Below are 17,870 nucleotides of genomic sequence, written 5' to 3' on the forward strand. Positions count from 1 at the left end.
TGAAATGGCATTATACTGTGTGAATCATAACAAATTATGGATAACACTTCAAAGAACGGAAATTCTAGAACACTTAAATTTGCTCATGTGAAACCTGTACATAGACCAAGAGGCAGTTTTTCAGAGAGAACAAGGGGTACTATGTAGTTTAAAATCAGGAATAGTTTGTGTCAGGGTTCTATCCTTTCATCACATTTATTCAATCTGTATGCTGAGCAAATAATCCAAAAAGCTGCACTCTATGAAGAAGAACGTGGCATTAGGTTTAGAGGAAGATTCATTAACAACCTACGATATGCAGATAACACAAACTTGGTGAAAGTGAAGAGGACCTGAAGCACTTAGCGGTGAATATCAAAGACTACAACCTTCAGTATGGGTTGCACCTCAACATAAAGAAAACAAAAATCTTCACAACTGGACCAATAAGCAACACCATGATAAACAGAGAAAAAATTGAAGTTATCAAGGATCTCATTTTATTTGGTTCCCCAGTCCATGCTCATGGAAGCAGCAATCAAGGAATCAAATGATGTATTGCAAATCTGCTGCAAAAGAACTCTTCAAGGTGGTGAGAAGCAGAGATGTCACTCTGAAGGCTAAGGTGTGTATGACACAAGCCATGACATTTTCAAACGCCTCATATGCATGTGAAAGCTGGACAATGAATAAGGGAAACCGAAGAAGAAGTGCTGCCTTTGAATTATGGTGTTGGTGAACAATATTGAATATACCATAGACTGCCAGAAGAACAAACAAATCTGTCTTGGAAGAAGTACAGCCAGAATATTCCTTACAAGCACAGATGGTGAGTGTTTGTATCACATACTTTGGACATGTTATCAGGGGAGACCAGGCCCTGGAGAAGGACATTATGCTTGGTAAAGTAGACAGTGAAAAAGAGGAAGACCCTCAGTGAGTTGGATTGACACAGTGGCTGCAACAATGGGCTCTAGCATAATAACAAGTGTGAGGATGGCACAAGACTGGCCAGTGTTTTGTTCTGCTGTATATAGGGTCACGATAAATTAGAACTGACCTGATGACACCTAACAACAACAATACCCTGTTCAGCTCGCTGCCTGTCTCTTAGTTTGCTGTACTGTGGTGGTTTGGACGTTGCTATGATGCTGGAAGCTAGGCCACCAGTATTTTAAATACCAACAGAGTTATCCATGGTGGACAGGTTTCAGGGGAGCTTCAAGACTAAGACAGACTAAGAAGAAAGACCTGGAGATTTATTTCTGAAAATTAGACAATTCAAACCTTACAGATCACAAGAGAATACTGTCCAATTCACTTGCTTTGGACATGTCATCAGGACAGATTAATCAGTCCTAGAGGAGGATATCGTGGTTGGTGAAGAAGAAGGCCAACAAGGCTGTAGGAGACCCTTGGTGAGATGGACTGATACATTAGCCATAATGATGGAATCTAAATTGCTGGCACTTGTGAGGATGACACAGGACCTGGCAACCTTTAGTTCTGTGGTACCTAAGTTCACCATTAGTCGGAGTCACCTCAATGGCAGCTAGCAAAAAATTACTGTTTGAGAGGAGAACTGAGATATGAACTTGATACAATATACCAAATATTAAAATGTTCAAAGATCTCATGTTTACTATGAAAGAACAGGAATTAAAAATACAGCTTTCAAATAGCTAGAAGGAAAAAGAAAATTTCATCATTCCAATAAAAAAAGAAACAGGAAAGGCAGAATAATAACAAAAAAAAGAACAGTGAATATGAAGTATAATATGGGAATTATGTCTAAATGTATGAGTAATAGCAAGAAAAAGGGATTAATACCTTAGGAAAAAACATGTACACTCAGCTTAGACTTGCAAATCCAGCCATATCTTATTTATAAAACAAAATTAAAACATAATGACAGAAACTTTTAAATTATGTGACTACAGGAACAACCCTCTGCCAGATACCGTTGATACAGAAATGATTAAGAAAAGATTCCTTGCAGTCTCGAGAGAGAAACAGCCCAGTTAACAAACCAGTTATCAATTGCTGTATAACAAATGACCCAAAAATGAAGTGCCTTAAAAGAACAAGCAGTTACTTCGCTCACAGCTTTGCGGGTTGGCAGTTTGGGGTTCTTCTGGTCTGGGGCAGACTCAGCCGCTCTCGGCTGGGCTCCCTCATGTATCCGGAATCAGCCACAATGTCAGCGGGAGGGCAGAGGGTCTGAATTCTTCTCAGCTGGATTCTCTCTCTAATGATCTCTTGTCATTTATTAGGGTGGCCTGGGCTGTTCCCATGGGTTCTCAGTGTTTGAAGAGCAGCAAGAGGGCAAGGAGGAGCCCTGGTGGTGCAGTGGTTAAGGGCTCAGTTGCTAAAGGAAAGGTAATCAGTTTGTACCCACCAGCTGCTCTGTGGAAGAAAGACATGGCACTCTCCTTCTGTAAAGATGACAGCCTTGGAAATCCTATGGGGCAGTTCTACTCTGTCTTTCAGGGTCACTATGAGTTAGAATATACTTGAGAGTGATGGGTTTGGTTTTTGGTAAGAGAGCACGCCATGATGTGTCTGATTATATCTGGTCTCTGCTTCTATTAGTCTTTGTACTGTCCCAAAGACCAAAGCAATCATAGATCAGTCCAAATTCAAGGAGTGGAGGAAGAATCTTGCTCTTGAGAAAGGGAGCTATAAGTCATATAATATGTATGGGTACATACATATTAGAACATGTGGCCATTTTTGCTATCCATCACAACATGTAAATGCAATCAAGTTTGTCCCTAGTTGTGGCAGAAGCATTTCTTAAATACAATAGAGTATGCAGCAGGATGGGAAATTCTACCAGGTGTAGGGTTGGAAAGGCTCCCACCAGGAAGTGATGTTTGACCTAAATTTTGAAATACGAGTGGATGGTTAGGAGATTTTCTTTTTTTTTATATTTCCAACCACTTGCCCACATTCTACCATCTGTACTCACAGAAAACGAGCCCTCTGCTCCCATGTTGACATCTTTCATTTTCCTTCAAATCCTCAGGCTCTCCTCTACCTACCAAGCACAACTTCCCAAACCCTGCCTTAAAATGTTTCAACAATTTACTTGTTCCTTTCCTAATTGCCCCCTGGACAAAAAAGGAGATCAAGCAGAGGACAGTGGACCTTTCCCCGAGGGCTCTCCTAAGCCTCCCAGGCAGGTTGACCATAGACGTCTGGAGTCTCAGTGCTTTTCTGTGATGATGTAATCCTACCCTTTTGAGTGGCTCCAAGGGAGAAGCATGTGGACAGGCCAAGAGGCTTCACACGGTTTAGAGTCAGGAGGTCAAGAGAGAGTGGCGTAGACACCACCACTGAGTGATAGTACCTCCAGGCAACAGACCGAAAACTCCATTCTGCACGGATGGCTACGAAGGGTGAGTCTTTTGGAAGAATCTTCTTTTATCTAATCAATAGATATACATTGAGTATCTCCTATGGGTGGGGCTCTGTCTCACTTTCTGGGACTGCCAAATATGAGGCAGACCTCATCTTTGTTCCCAAGTTATTTACAACCCATTTGGAAGACACAAATTGGAAAATGAGCATCTCCTATGACTCAGTGCTATGATGGAGGATTACTAGGTGCTCTGAATACATAAAGCAGGAGCACAGACTGGGTACCATGGAGGAGGAACCAGTCAACTGAAGGGAGAGTATGTCTACTAGTCAGAGGGAACAGCCTGTGTGAAGCCTAAGTGGCAAAGGAGGCCTGAGAGGTGTTCAGAGTGGACATTGTGTTTCTAGAGCTGGAGAGATTTGATGCAGGGCCAGAGAAGAGGTTTGGGAGAAACAGCGACTCATTATACTCTTCTATTCCCTCAACTCACAGTTTCCTTCCTCTTGGATATTGACTTCTTTAAGTGAACATCTCAATTCATTTTTAAGATACAATTTCCCTCCTCCCAGCCTCCTATCCTCTCCCACAACAGTTGCCATGTTTTTTCCTAGTGCGCTGTTTAGATTCAACCTGGGCCCTTGGAACTGAGCGATGTCAGCGATGATGTCACACAAGGGTTACTGGAAACCTTGGTGCTCACTCAGATCCTAACTGCTCTTTGGAGAGGTTGTGGGTCTGAGGTCTCCTGTGGGAGAGCGACTTTGGATACCAAATTACAAACGGTTCTGCCTAAATCAAGGTCCCCAACTTGTGAGAGTTTGGGACATCATCTCTACGTGGGAGGAGGAGAAACATCTTGCCGGTGACCATCCTTCGTGGTTCATCTTCACCCAGCCAGAATGGAGCAGCAATACATGAGAAAGAGGCCTTTCTCTAAGGCCCAAGGTAAGGGTGGGAGAAAAATTCAGTCTGTGCGATGGGTGCTGGGCAGCAAGAGGTTTGATTCACTCCGGAAACAAGGACCACAAGGGATCACTGAGGCTTTCACCTGAAAAAACTTCCTGTCAATTAGTAAACAGTAAGAAATTATACTGTGAATAAATAAATGAAGGAATAAATATGTGAGTGAAGTATAGAAATCTACTGTCATCTGAGGGGCTTTCCATAACAGTAGCAGACAAGTCAGATTTGTGAACTCTCCTGCTCTGTTAGTGGAAAGAACGCAGGTGGGCAACTGGGGCAGTGGGTATAGAACCAGGGAGAAGGGTGGTTACAAAGACTTGTACTTAATTTTTTCAGGAGACTGAATTAATATATCATGCGAATTAAAACAAAATATCAAATTTATCAGGAGGTTTTGGGAGAGGGTGGTGTGATGGAGCACAGTACCACACGTTCATTCAGAGTTCCCAGTCAATGTAAGCTGCCACAGTTCTCAGCCTGGACTCAAGCAGAAGAAGGTCCAGGAAGGCCCTGCCCCTCTAGCTCTAGGGATTTCCTTTCTCCTCCAAGGTCTCCTGACCATCTTTACCTAAGGGTTTAACAATTCTTCTAGGTAAAGACAGCTATAGTATAGATCTTTTTTTCTCTTGTAATTGAATAATTTCTAATGTATGAGTCAGTGACACTCATTACATTCTTCAAGTCATGTAACCATTCTCAATATCCGTCTCCAAACTCTTCTACAACCATTAACATAACCTCAATGCCCCAGTGGAAAAACTTCCCCTTACCCCTGCCCACAACTGGCAATGACCAATAATCTTTGCTTTCTATATATTTCCTTATTTCATATAAGTCACATTGTACAGTATTTGCCCTATACTTAGGGCAAATACTAACTTATTCCATTTAGCATGATGTTTTCCAAGTCTAGCAGGAAAGAATTTTAAAATTCCAACTATAGCTAAACTCATTTTCTGCTATCATTCTTAGTTATCCATTCTTTCTCCGACTAGTGTGCCCCCGCCTTGTCTTCTTTGTTGCTACCCCATTCTGCCCTTCAGTGGCTGAGCCCTGCTTTCTGCTCCCTCCTTGATCTCTGTATCCTTCTAACCAACTGCTGGCATGTTCCCTCTCTGAATCTTGTCTCTCTCTCGAGCTTTCCCTCCATTCAACGCACCCAACCTAGCTCCATCTCTTTCTGCATCCTGAACTCTGCAGTCCTTCCCACAGATTCAGAAGCATACACAGACCTTTAGGTTGACATAGACAACCCACGGAGACATACACAGGAGAGGAGGTTGTGTGTTCTCCATCTGAAGTTCTCGCATCAAGGTTCTCAGATACGGCCATCTCTTTCTGCCTCACTTCATCTACTAAGGACTGGGCTTCTATTCTGAGAAAAACAATTTTCATCTTCTACTGTGGCTGGGTTAATAGGGGTGCAAGGAAGAGGTATACATGTAAGAATCATAACTAAATATACACATTCTTCTCTTTACGTATACCTCCTCTATAAAAAGCCTTTCAGTAAAAAGAGGATGAAAAGAGGTTACCATTGCTCTGGAGTGTTTACCCTCCAAATTTACTAAGAATATCACCCGCATACAAAACATCAAGTCACACATTTATTATGAAGCTTCATGGGAATGAGGTCATTTCTAAGTTCCAAAGGAACAAATTCATTGGAATTCAATAAATGTGGAATTAAAGAAAAATAACTTCTTAAAAAATGAACTATCATAAACAGTGCCACTTTACAATGGAGACTTTGTCTTCCACAGCAGTGCCCCCAAAGGGTGGTGGGTCTCTGGGGAAGAAGAAAGAAACCATGGGGTCTGCAGAGGTGGAGGATGTGGTGATGGAAAGGCCTCCAGGGGTCCCTATGACCAAAGCTTTGGGGTCACAGGTGAGAATAAGGACCCTGAAAGCTCAAGTAAATTAACTCTCTATTCTCAGAGGTCTCTATCCAAGAGGAAAATGCGCAACAGTCAGCAACATACCAAGAAAAAAGTCGAAGCTCCAGGCCAAGGAAGATTCCAAAACAATCTCAGAATTCTTATCCTTCATCTTCCACCGAGCAGCCCTCTCACTCCTCCAGCTACGGGGCTGCCCCAGGAAAGCCATGGGTCAGGTGCGCATATTTCACCAAGGTGCGCACGGTCAAGGGGGTGGCGGTCGCCTGGCAGACCAAAACCTCCTTTGACCCCGTGGGCAAGATGCCCCAGGTCTTTGAGGCCGAGCTCTCTGAGGAGAGCACCATCGGCTCTGCCCCAAGTCTGGCCAACACTGAGTCCCTGGTCAGCAACCTGGAGCCCTGGCAGGAGGGGCCCCAGACCTGTACCCAGGAGCCCACTGACCAACGGGAGGAGCATGGGGAGAGACCCCGCGCAACCACCCCGGAGTGGCTGGTGACCCGTGAGCACGGCTTCCGCTGCGTGGCCTGCTGCCGCGTGTTCCAGTCCCGGGAGGCCCTCGTGGCCCACGCGGAGCATGGTGTGAGCCAGGGCTTCAGCTGCCGGGTCTTCTTTGAAGAGCTGCTGGAGAGGCAGCTGCCACGCTCAGTCCAGCGAAGGCCCAGACGCTGCCACCAGCTGGCCAGGCGTTGCCTGATGGCCACCAAGAAGAGGGAGGTGAGGGAGAAGAGAGCGGTCTGCAGGCGCCTGGAGGAGCAGCTGGAGAAGCAGAGAGAAGAACTGAAGAGGCTGAGGCACCAGCTGGACAGGCTGCAGAGGCAGGAGACCAGGCTGCAGAAGGAGCAGGTGCACCACCGAGGCAAGATGGGAAAGCACCTGAAGACGTGCTAGAGCCCCGGGACTAGGAGGAGCAGGGCCTTTGGGCTGGAAACGTGGGCCCTTCAGTAGAGACCTCCATTCAGGTTCGTTTCACCCAGCTCCCCTGGAAGATCATACCCTCCTTCCCCTGTGACCCCAACCCTCCCAACCCAAGTGCACAGAGAACTCCAGCCCTAAGGGAGATCTGGATGGAAGAAGTCCCAGATAGCTGACCGCAGACACCAGGTCCCCTCAGAGGCTCCCCTGGCCCAGGAGAGGACAGGACAGGCCTCATCTGGATGGTGAGATCTTGGGACCATAAGGATGAGCGCAACATAAATAGGGAAAGGGAAATGGGATTTCAGTGGGACTTGGGAGGATTGGGGGGGCCCTGCTGAGGTGTCATGGTGAAGGGGGTGTCACTGAGTTCTTTGGAGGAGAAGGAATCAGAGAGATGGCAGGCTGTTGGGAAACATGCCTGCAGGTGAGCAGTGGACATAAAGCCCTAAACAAACAACTCTGGGGCCCTTCCCAGCAGTATAGAGGCAGAGAAAGAAGCAGGGCTTGGTAGGAGGAGAGAAGGGCAGGTTGAAGGAAAATGAACTCACCCCAGCCATGTCTTCTGGTCTCCTAGGGTGAATTTGGGTTTATGATTTGGATGCACCCTTTTTGCCACATTGGGGGAATGTGAACTGGGAGGTGGTGTAGAAAAATCCCCCTGGGTGTTAACCATTTCTGGATAAGAGCTGATCCAGGGCTTGCAGGATATTTCCTGTAGAGCATGTCCTAGGGGAAGGGGTAGAGCTTTGGAACTTTTTCTTCTCCTTAAAATCAAGCTGTACATTCCGGTTCTTGACATGTCAAACAAACTTGCTAATTTTTTTTTTGTTTTCCTGTGGTCAAATCTGACCTGTCCCGAGGTCAAAGAACTGGAAGAAAAAGGCCCTCTGAGGTGAAAGAACCAAAAGAGAGGACAAGCTTCAAACCCAGGGAGAACAGCGAGAACACAGGTGATCAGAGGTAATGGTGGGAAGGGGCAGACTCAGGGCCAGACTCAACAGTGGACAACAAAGCCCCAGTCTCAGTCGCGACATCAAATCCCAAGTCTGGGGAAGCCCTGGACATGACAGGGGTGTATCCATCTCTCTGGGAGATGAGACCACAAGTATCACAGGGAACCCCCCATGGGCAGAGGAATGGAGGGCAGGGCCTCTAGGATGGGCACCTCCGTCCACAGTCTGTCCTGTGTGTATTCCTCAGAGTGACAGAGACAGCTCCTGCGAGGCAGAGGGTCACAGGTAGAAAAGAACCAAGGTGTTCAGACCAGGTAAATTCTGCAGTCTCCTAAGGATCCAAAACGAAAAATCAGAGATTCTCAGAGGTATCAGGGTGGGAGGGGTTGGTATTCCCAGGTTGGGGAGAGGCTGGCTGGGGAGGTGCTGCTTTCTGAAATCTTTTCATCAACATCTTTCTTCTTAAAAGCTACCTTCCCAGTTGATGTCCTCTATGATCTAGGCTCAGACCTGAATGGGGCCTAGCATGCACAAAGGCGGGTTATCCAGCGGGGCTAGGCAGGGAGGAGGTGGAAGCAGCATATCCGGGAAAGAGAATCTTCTAGAGGCGCAAGAGTTACCTAGTGAATTGCACATGGTGTCCAGCCTTCTGAATTTAGCTGTAGACGTGTGCTCGCAAGACGTCTTTGAGGGGTAACTCTACTGACTTCCCAAAATTATTTTTGGTCATTTCCAGTCATAGAAACCAGAAGAACTCACTGGCTCCAAGAACAACAAGAAATCCACTGGATCTGATTATTACTTTCTGCGGTGTGCTCTCCTGACAGTGATTCAAATCTTTTGTGTGTCATTCTGGAGAATTGTCACCTATTTTAAATATCTAACAAAACACGTTAAAATATACATATATCTATGATGTTTATGAATTTCCAAAGCTCTGAAATTGTTTTTTATCACATTTGCAAGATTACAGATTTGTATGACAAAAAAATTTATGTCAGGGTCCCACCCTCATATGTAATTTGGTCCTGCTCCCCCAAGGTACGCAATGTAAATAGACACACGTGTATCCTTCCCTACACCTCTCTGCAGGGTCACATATACACAGTCACAGGTACACAAGTACATCTGCTGGGGTGTTTACTTTTATGGAAGCCTGGTCACACTCTACCCACATTGCTCTCGCCCCTTATTTCACTTGATATTCTACCTTGATTCTCTTTAAGTCGTTAGATATGGCACTGACACTATATTTTTCAGTCTTTAACTTACATGAATAATTTAAATAGATGATATCAATTCAGTACACTTTATCTGGACTTCTACATGTTGTCAGAAGCTATCAAGTCAGTTCTGACTCACAGTGGCCCTTTGCACCACAGAACAAAACACCATCCGGTCATGGGCAATCCTAATAATCTTTGCTATATTTGAGCACACTGTTGCAGCCACTGTATCAATCTCATTGAGGGTCGTCCTCTTTTTCACTGGACCTCTGCTTTACCAAGCATGACGTCCTTTTCCAGGGACTGGTCCCTCCTTCTTGATAACATGGCCAAAGCCATCCTTGCTTCTAAGGAATATTCTGGCTTTCTCCCTTTAAGACAGATTTATTCTTCCATACATAACACTACTAAAGTGGAAACATTATCATCCATGCTTTTTAAGTCCACTCTTCCTGCGTGTTCTAGCTCTCCTCCCCCTGTTCTTTCCTGCAAGTGAATCCAAGGTAATTCAGGTTAACAATGTGGTAGTCTCTCTTATCCTTGCTTAAACAAACACACAGACTTATACACACTCATAAACATAAACAGGTATCCAAGCATATTCAAACAATTGATATTGTTTAACCCAGATGTGCTCATTTTATATACACTTCTCTGCATGCACCCTGATTTTTTCAGTAATACTTCAATAATACTTCACAGAGATTTTTCCCACTCAACTACTACAACTCATTTATTGATGATGTAGCTTTACCATAAGTTATATATCATTCAATTATCAATGGACAGTCAGTGTTTGGTCAATACTAATAATAACTATCCGTTGTATACTACAGGATCTGCTTCTGTGGAAAAGACTCCATAGAGTGAGATTTCCAGCTCGAAGTATGTTTTAAAAGTACAGAGCCATGGCCATGTCTTTCCCCTAGAGGATGTCCTAAAGCACCTCTCCAGCCATGTCTCAGGGTATCCTTCACCCCACAGCCCAACCAGCCATAGATGGTGTTGATTTTTAAATTGTGCCAGTTTCACTGGGACTTTGATATTTTCTTAACTACCAGTGTTTTTGAGCAACTTGGACTATGTTTATTGGGCATGTGGATTTGCTGTGAACGATCTGTTTGAATTCACTGATCATTTTTCAAGTGCTTAACTTTTATCCTTCTGTGTAAAATGGAAATTGTTATTAAGTCTTGTCATCTCCATTTCACATGATTTTCCAAATCTATCATTTGTGTATCACATTTTTGCAAGCTTTGTCCCCCAGAACGATCACTTGAGTCAGCACCATTTATTAAATAAATATAATTTTCTCAAAATACCGCCTTTGTATCAATGGTTATTGTGACTTCTTAGCAGATTTTGTTTCATTGGTCGACTTGTCAGTTTCTATGCTATGTAATATCAATTTATTCTGTTACCTGAAGAGGTAGACACCTGTTAGTATCCTGCTTTTTCATGTTTTTCTTCTCTATACCTTTTAAAGCAGCCACAGTGTTGCAGTGATTAAGTGCTCATCTGCTAATCCAAAGAAGGTTTGGCAGGTCGAACCCACCAGGGGGCACTGAGGGGAAAGACCTGTTGTTCTGCTCCCATAATGATCACAGCCTAGAAAACCCTATGGGGCAGTGAAATGGGATCGCTATGAGTCAGAAATGGACTCCAAGTCTCCTAACACCAGCAACATCCTCTGTTATCTACTGTACTATTTGTAGCATATGATTACTGTATACAATTCAAAAACAACTATCTTAATATTCTGACTGGAAATACATTCCACTTATATTATTAGTTTTAGGGACCTCCATTTAATTGACAAGACTTCTCATTTGAAAATATGGCATATTTTTTGCATATATTCAGGTTTCATTTTATGTACTTTAGTACATTAGTTTTCGTCATAGAAGTCCTTTGCTGCTTTGGTCAAAACAATGTTTTCCTAAATATTTTACAGTTTTGAACACAGTTTGATCCAGTCAAGTAGTAGGGGAAAGAGAACGGTCTGCCCTTCTCACCCTTGCCAATTTGAGACCCTCATGTCTATACTGGAGAGAAACCATTGATTTTGATGTATTTGTCTTTTATTCAGGTATGCAATTATATCATCATTATTTGAAAAATCTCTTATTATACTTATACTAGTTATTTAAATTTTCTAGTTTATTCCTTCACCTGAAAACTATGTTGAGTGATACCAAAATTTTTGTCTAGTTCCAAATTTATCAGAATGAGTTGAATATTAATTTTCCATTTATCTCACACCTGCTAAGTTTGGGGAGAATCTATTATGCCCCAATAGATAACTACTACTCTGACCTGCTGACCATTATTGTAATCACACACAACTTGTTTCTGACAGTTAAGTACTTCCACCTGGCCTCTGTTGATCTGGGATCCCATGATTTGCATTGCTACTAGGCAGCCCAGCTCCCACTAACAACCTGAGCCTATAGACGATTGTTGCTGTTAGTTGTCATCAAGTCATTTCTGACTCATGACCACCCCATGTGGGCATAGTAGAACTAACTGTTCAATAGTGCTTTTAAGGCTTTCATCCTTTAGTAGCAGATGGCCAGGAATGTCTTCCAAGGATCCTCTGAGTACGTTCAAACTGCCAAACTTTCAGATAATAGTCAAGCACTTAATTGTTTGTGGCGTCCAGGGACTCCCTACAAAGTATACATATTGGTAAGCTCTATGTTGCTGGTGCTCCCCTCATCTCCGCATTCCTTATTCTTTTGATGAAATGGGTATCCTTCAGGACCTCCAAGAAATGGTCTTACAGAAGACTAACTCAGACATGCCCACATATTGGAGGCTTTTAATCCCTCTTCCAACATCTGACACAGCAGGTCTGGCATTTCGATTTCAGAGAATGTGGGCCATTGCCTTTTCTAAGCTTCCAAAAGCAATCCCACAGCATATTAAACCCATTTCCAGAACCCTTGCTACGGCAATAAATCCTTGTCAACAAACACTCCTTGACCCAACTTTATATTAAACTCCCCTTGACTCAGCACCTTCAGCACCCACTCCTCAGCACACCCCCATCCTGCTCACACAAGGCAGCCAGGTCTTGCAGCTCCTTCAGTGTACAGTCCCTCCCTCCTCAACCACAACAGCACTGCCCCCTGGTGGCTATGCTGGTATCTGACAACTAAGTATCTGGACAAATGCATGGGACACTATCTCAGGACTCTGCAAAGGAAAGTGTTGAAGGTGGATGGGGGCAGGGCGGAGCCAGAACATAGAGTATGAATATTCCAGAGGCTGAAATTAAGTGAGCCCAAATCTCACAGCTGCACACCCGTTGTGGACAGAAACAGCCCCGAGAGAAGCCCTCTCTCATATAAATGGGATAGAAGGTCCACAAAGGAGAGAGACAGGCAGCTGGGCAGGTGGGCAGACACCTGAAACTCTGGCAGAGGAGAATCCTTCTCTCTGACCAGAGTATGGAAGAACCAAATATTGTAGAGAAAGCTCCATTACATTTTCTCTCTCTCTGCTGTTAACTGACACCTAGTCAATTCTACCTCAAAGGGTGAGACTTTTCAAAAGCAGATCGCCAGGCTTGTCTTCTGAGGCGCTTCTTGACAGGTTCAAACTGCCAGCCTTTTGGCTGGTTGTCCAGTGCTTTGGCCCCATAGGCAGAACCAGTCACTGATGTGCACAACAGAATAAGGAGATTAAAGCTCCAGCATTCCCACCAGTGGGCCAGGAAAGCACTCCTTCTGAACTCAGAGAGCAGAAGAGAAAGAGGAGGCTGTGCAAGAAAGAGATTCTGCAGACTTGCTATGAACTCCTGGTTCACCCCTCAGGAGCGTATCCATTGCCCTGACCCACAGAAGCATTATCAAATCCTTTAAGACCCGCACTATGGGTTAGAATGCCATCGAGGTTCCATACTGAGTGGCGCTCACATAGATTAGACTTTAATACAGCTGCAAAGCCTTCAAAAATTGAACTAACATTTGAACCATAGAATACAGAAGATGGGACAGAACTTGGAGCCTGAACATAACTGGGTCAATCGACTGCTAAAAACAAAAAAATTCTCCATAAAATTTAAGCAGGACTTGTACTCTCAAAATCATAAGAAACAGATTTTAAAATGCTATTCTAATCCAAGAAATAACAGGGACACTTTTTAAATAAATGGAAAGATAATAGGTGCTATTTGCAAATGAAAATTTTACATGTTAAAAGTACAATCGTAGAAATCAAAAATTCAGTTGATATTTTCACAATAGCAGAATGGTGATGACAGAGAAAAAAACTAAATACTTGAAATAGATCAGTAGAAAATATCCATTCTGCAAACTGAGAGGAAAATATGGAAAAAAATGGACAGTGCCTCAAGAACTAGACAAAAAGCTTATTTATTGGAACTCCAGAAGAAGTGGACAAAATGTGTGGTGAAGAAAATAGTATTTGAAAAAATACTGGCTGAACACTTTCCAAATGTGGTGAAAGACGTAAACTTACAGATTCAAGAAGTTCAGCAAACCACAGCAAGTTAAAGAATTCCATGCCCCAAAACCGAATTTGCACAAAAATATTCTGCGAGTTATGGGTTTTTTGCCAAGCCAGTGGGCCTTATGCCACATCCCAAGTATATTTGTAAGTACATTACTAATATATATATATATATATTTTTAACAGCAGCATGTAAAAAGAAAAAAACAGTGTACTGAACTTACAGACATACCCGGGAGGGGAAAAACAGTTGACACACACATATATATATAAATCAACTGCAGAATAACAAAGGTCAAGAAAATACTCAGGAAGGAGGTAGAGAGAAAACAACACATTTCACCTGAGAAAAATAATTTGAATGACTCTGTATTCACTATCAGAAGCCATGGAAGCCAAAAAAAAAAAAGATTGTGAAACAACATTTTTTCAACCCTGAAAGATGGAAATATTAACCCAGAATTCTATGTATCATGTATCTATGTATCATTACCTTCAGGAGTAAAGCTCAAATAATGCCATTCTTAGGGGAAAGAAAACTGAGAGAATTCATCACCACCAGACTTCTAAGTGAAACACTACGGGAAGTACTTCAGGTGGTAGACTTGGAATTTCAGTTGTTATTTAAGGAAAGCAGAAAACGTGGAAACTATGTGGTTAATATACTACATCAACACTGTAGTTACTGCACAACATGGCGCTGGACAAGCCTCTTTGGAAAGTTTTTCCAGTCTCTTGGAAATGCTTGGAAATACATCCTGGCAAATCATTACTAGAGAATGGAATTAATTTTGACAATACCTGAGAGATGTCTGTAGTCAAGTCTCGTCAATAAACTGGAAAATAAATTTACTAACTGAAACTAAGGTGTGGTAACAAAACATGAGTCTCAGTTCCCGTGTGGCCATGAGCTGGCTGTGAAGGCCAGCCTTCCCCAGAGAGGCACTTCAAGCACATTGGGGGCAACAGCTTCCTGTTGTTATTGCTAGGTGCCATCGAGTGGGTTTCTGAGTCATTGCGGCCCAGTGTAAAAGGATAACTGCCCCGATAGGGTTTCCTGGTTTGTAATCTTAATGGAAGCAGTTCGCCAGGTCTTTACTCCTTAGAGCCTTTCGGTGGGTTCAAAAAACTAACCTTCAGTTAACAGCCGAGTGCTCAAACTTGGCACCACCTGGGCTCCTTGGAGCAATGGCAGCACCACAGAATTTGGTAGAAACCTTCCCATAGGCCTTCTCTGAGAGGTAACCCCTTGCTTAAGGACCAAGTTTAGGTTTTATATATACTCATTCTACATAAATTCTAGATAAGAATTACAGTGCTTCCTTGAGCGGACAATATTGTATATGCCCTCCATAAAAAAAATGTGTCAAGGGCAAAGTTTAATATTAAACCAAGGCATTTCCCGTCAGTCCTTACCTGAGAGGGTCTTCGTGAGAATTTCCTGAGACTCTTGGAAAAGGACTTAGTAGACACTGCTTTCTTTTTACCTCTTCACTCCTGAACAGAAACCGCTGCTAAGAGGTCATGCGTAAAGCTCCAAACGCCTCTTCTTATCCTGAATGTAAGCCGTGTAATAAGACCAGGAACTAGGCATTCAGCTGGGTGAAGAAACCCAGGAGTACTTCCTGTCTTCAACACCTTCCAGTTCCAGTGAAATCCTGTTATGAGTCACTAGATCAGCCCAGGAGTTGGAAGACTGAAATTCCTGGTCCTCTGACAAGTGGGAAGAGCAGGGTGGGGTTAGGCAGAGCCTCCTTGACCATCACTTGCCCCAAGAGGCTCTGGAGGCTGCTTCATGTTCTAAGTCAAAGGCCCTTCCAGCCCAGGCACATAAGAGCAGGGAAAGACTTTGTCCATTGAAAGAAAAGATGGGCACAGGAGTGGCAGCTTTTAGGGCACTCAGCATTGGTCAGCTTTGCGACTTCAGGACATCCTGGCCCATGGTCGCCTTCACACCTGGGCCTTTATAGCCTCTTCACCTCTCCGTCCTTCCCAGTTTTCTCCCAGCACCATGGGCTGTGGCTTCTGCTAGTTTTAATGATTTCAATGTTTCAGTATTCCAGTAGCTCCTCACCCCACTCAGGGGAGGCAGTTTTGCAGACTGCAGGACACAAACCCACAGTGCTGTTTACGTGTCCTTCAGCAGAAACACTTCCGAGGGTACAAGTTGGCCTCAGAGATTCTGAGACCCAGGCAGAGAGAAGCCCAGGGGGAGGGTCACTGGCTTCAGGAAGTGTCAGCACTCTCAGGGTCATGTCCCTGGGGTCATGCCCAACTGCAGGAAAAATGAAGTGGGCTCTGAGGCTCTGTGTGTTGACCATCCAGTACACAGACCCCGGAAGCCTCTGGAGGATTCTGTCTTAGTCTAACCCAGCACTGGGGAAATCCTCACAGGGTAACAGCAGTGATATGCCTGGGGATCTTTATTCTAAAAGTCTCAAAGCAGTTGATACAGTCTTGTGAGGTGGGAGATGAGAAAGCTTGGGACCACCGAGAGAGGATGGCAAAAGAAGGAAGCCTTTATCACTCCCTCTGTTCAAGTTTTTTTTTTTTTAATTCCAACTGGGGCTCCAAACAGGTCTTTGTTGTTAAAGTTGTATTTCTCTGTGTTAATTTATGATCCTTAACTCAAATCTAGAGTTTTGAGCTCATTTTGATAATTCCTCTTTAGTCTGTGGAGACAGGAGTCTGCCTTCAGCCAGTGGTGAGAGTGGAAGAAATAAAGTCCCTAGTCCAGACTGGGGCAGGCTCTGCTGCTCCGCAAACTAGGGGTGTGGTCCCTGAAGAGCCCTTCTGAGGACAGCACAGGAGGGGCGTCCCGCCTGGAGAAAGGGCAGAGGGGGGTGGGGGATTGTTTGTGTGAGCAGTGTGGGCTCTGTGGCTTTGCCTTCTCCTCCTGGAAGTGCAACCTGGGGCCCTTCACGTGCAGAGCCAGAGTCCTAGGGTGACCACAACTCTCCCACCCTTTCTGGGTCACCCTCTGGACCCAAGTCCCCATACGCCTCCTCTGCCCTACTATCCCAGCATAAGCACTGTGACCGGGCTCAGGGGTATACCCTGGGACTTGACCTCGGTAGACTCAGGCTTCCCCTAGTTCTGGTGGGACCTGTGAGCCTAGCGGGTCTGAGTTCAGGGAAAGCCTGGCGAAAGGCTCCTGCAGCCAGCTCCTTCCTGATGCACGTGAGATTGTGGTGGGGCAGCCTCCGACCTGGCACCTCCCCTGGGCGCCCCTCTCCACACAGCCCTGCCCAGTTCCCTCCCCCGCCCCCGCAACCGCCCAACCACCTCCTCCTGCCTCCTAGTTCTAGAGGAGTGCTCTTTGGATGCCCATTTGCAACTGGCACCCCATGGCCCTGCACGGAGTCAATCCAGCTAATGACCTCAACCTGAAGTGCACAACTTTGAAACTGCTAGATACGTGGGAAATGAACAAAAAAAAAAAAAAAAAAAGAGGAGAAACACTTAACAAGAAAAACAGTTACAAAAAAAGTTATATGGGACTGTATTCTCACATCATGGACTCAAAGATGCTGGGTTGTATTTTTGTTTGCAAACAAGTCTTAGATAAGGGAATTGGTACCAGGAACAGATGTAGAGTTTGACTTTGGAAAAATGAGGGAAAATCTGGGATTGATTAATTGACGTGGATGAGACTGAAAATAGTGATAACAACATAACATTCAAAGATGAAATCCTAGCAGCCTAGAACATGCAGTGGAAATTTTTCTAAGTAGCACCAGAAAAGACCTTTAATCACTACACAAAATGGGTCAGTAGTTCAAGATCTCCCTAAGAAAATAGGAGGCCGAGACCACTTTCATTCAGGTTGCAGCAAACAGGCAAGAAACAGAGCATTTTAATCTTGTGCAAAGTCAGAAAAGAAGAGAAAAAGATGAGATGCTCCTCTACTTCATCCCTAAGGCTAGTTTAATATTGACACCAAATTAGACAAGGATCGTAGAAGAAGAGTTACAGGGCAAGCACACTAAGTAACTGAGATGCAAAAACCTACATAAAATACTGGCAAAGGAAATCCAGCAAAGTATAAACCAGGTAATACGCCATCATCAAGGGGGTTTATCGTCAGCATGCAAGC

General features: G+C 44.2%; 1 long non-coding RNA gene across 3 annotated transcripts in view; it reads right to left on the minus strand.

Moving 5' to 3' along the window:
- LOC135229562 (uncharacterized) overlaps nt 1–17,870 on the minus strand; it is a 97,125-nt gene that overhangs the window by 9,042 nt on the left and 70,213 nt on the right. For all 3 annotated transcript variants that reach the window (XR_010320252.1, XR_010320253.1, XR_010320251.1), the window contains exon 3: nt 15,191–16,596. This is a non-coding gene — a long non-coding RNA (uncharacterized LOC135229562). The remainder of the gene's footprint in view (nt 1–15,190; nt 16,597–17,870) is intronic.

The sequence above is a fragment of the Loxodonta africana genome, unplaced genomic scaffold (assembly GCF_030014295.1).
Source record: "Loxodonta africana isolate mLoxAfr1 unplaced genomic scaffold, mLoxAfr1.hap2 scaffold_394, whole genome shotgun sequence".
NCBI lineage: Eukaryota > Metazoa > Chordata > Mammalia > Proboscidea > Elephantidae > Loxodonta > Loxodonta africana.